General features: G+C 39.8%; 1 pseudogene; it reads right to left on the bottom strand.

Moving 5' to 3' along the window:
- Positions 1-955: 955 nt before the first annotated feature.
- LOC105082192 (mitochondrial import inner membrane translocase subunit TIM14 pseudogene) lies at positions 956-1,288 on the bottom strand (annotated as a pseudogene).
- Positions 1,289-2,125: the final 837 nt, after the last annotated feature.

The raw sequence follows: 2,125 nt of genomic DNA, 5'->3' as shown, positions 1-2,125 counted from the left end.
GGTTTCCTTGGTAGTTTGCTTTGCAGCCTTAACCCGTGAAATCCCCCAGCTTCTATTGCTTCTTTTTAATCATCACTTAATATCATTAAAATTGGTTTCTCTAGAGCAGAGGTTGGCAAACTATGACCCACAGGTCTGATGCCTGTATTTGTAAATAAAGTTTTATTGGAAGAGAGCCATGCCCATTTGTTTACCTATTGTGTGTGGCTGGGCTCCTGCTACAACAGCAGAGTTAGGTGGTTGCCATGGAGACCATCTGGCCTAAAAGCCTAAAATATTGACTGTTTATCCCTTTGAGAGAAAGTTTACAGACCCACTGCTCTAGAGCCTCTATAGCTTACAGCTCTGTATTAGTTATCTATTGGTAAATAACAAATTATCCCCAAATTTGGCTGCTTAAGACAATTAATATTGTTTCTCATTTCCTGTGGGTCAAGAATTCAGGAGTGGTTTAACTGGGTTAAATTCGGAGTTTCTCATGAAGTTGCAGCCAAGACATCGGCCAGGACTCCAGCTATCTGAAGGCTTGACTGGAGCTGAAGATTCCACTTCCAAGATGGTTCACTCACATTGCTGGTAGTAAAAGGCCTGTTTCCTTGCTAGCTATTAGCAGGAGGTGTCAGTTCCTTGCCATGTGGATTTCTTCACAGGGCTACTTGAGTCTCCTTACCAACTAGCAATTGGCTTCCCTCCAGCAAGTGATCTAAGAGAGAGCAAGGAGTAGCCTGTAACATCTTTTATGATCTAGTCTTGAAAGTCACACACCCTTACTTGCATATTACTCTGTTTATTAGAAGGAAGTTACTCAATTCGGTCTACACTCATGGAGAGGAGAATTACGCTTCATCTTTTATTTCTATTTATTTATTTTTTGTAGCTTTGAGGCATTTTCTTATAAGAAGCTGGTACTCATACACATAAATGAATAAGAACTAAAATTCATCACACATTTACTTCATTTTCTTGCTTGACCTTCTAGTGAATCTTTAGCTTCACTGATTTTGACTGCTATATAAGGAGATCCTCCCTTGTCTGGGTGATAGAAAATCATAATTCATTGATGAGCTTCTCTTATTTTTCCTTTATTGGTAGTAGGGTTTACAACTAGTATTAATGCTGCTTCCTATTTTGTCATTTTGGGTTCAAGCTCATCTCTGTAATAGCCACTATTGAAAGCAGAATTTGATAGACTAGGAAAAACTTGTTGTACTCGAGGCTCCATATGCTTCATGGCTTGCAAAACAAAAGGACCTGCAAATCCTGCAGCAGCAATGGTCAGTCCAGCTGCTACCACTGCCCTGACTGTGGCTCCAGCTCAGCTCCCCTGCCTCCATGGGGAGTGAGGCTCCTGGCAGCCCAGAGCCCGCAGCCACCAACTCCACAGCTCTACGGGAAAGCAGCCACCACCAGCACGCACAAACCGCTCAGACACGGGTACCCCAAGACTTACGCTTCATCTTTTAAAGGAAAGTGTAGTAAAGAATTTATGGAAATTTTCAAACCACCAACCTAAATTCCAAACCATTTTCAGAGAGTTTTTTTTTTTTCAAAGGCCTATAAGACGAATTTAAAAACTTTTTCAGTTAAGGACTGGTGAGTAGATATTTTTGGCTTTGTGGGTCATATGGTCTCTGTTGCAGCTTCTCAACTCTATCAGGAAAGTAGCCTAGACAATAGGTAAATGAATGGGCATGGCTGTGTTCCAATTAAATTTTATTTACAAAAATAGGGGGTAGGGTATAGTTCCATGGTAGAATATGTGCTTAGTATGCATGAGGTCCTGGGTTCCATTCCCAGTACCTCCATTAAAATAAATAAATAAAATAAATAAAAACCTAATTACTGCCACCCACAGAAAGATTGATTAAAAAATAAAAATAAATAAAATTTCAATTAAAAAAATTAAAATAGGCAATGAGTTAGATTTGGCCCAGGGGCTGTAGTTTGCCAACCCCTAATTCAGACAATTCTTCAAGAACACAAATCAAAAACTGACTCACATAGAAGACTTAACTTAAGCCAAAGATCTGTGCCTCTTTGACCTTTCTTAACCATGTCATAAGCTCCTCCAGGACAAGAACCATGAGTTACACTTCTTTTTATTCTCCTTCAACACCTATTAAGG

This window comes from Camelus bactrianus, chromosome 3 (assembly GCF_048773025.1).
Source record: "Camelus bactrianus isolate YW-2024 breed Bactrian camel chromosome 3, ASM4877302v1, whole genome shotgun sequence".
In the NCBI taxonomy this organism is placed as follows: domain Eukaryota; kingdom Metazoa; phylum Chordata; class Mammalia; order Artiodactyla; family Camelidae; genus Camelus; species Camelus bactrianus.
This window is presented reverse-complemented; position numbering and strand designations above follow the sequence as displayed.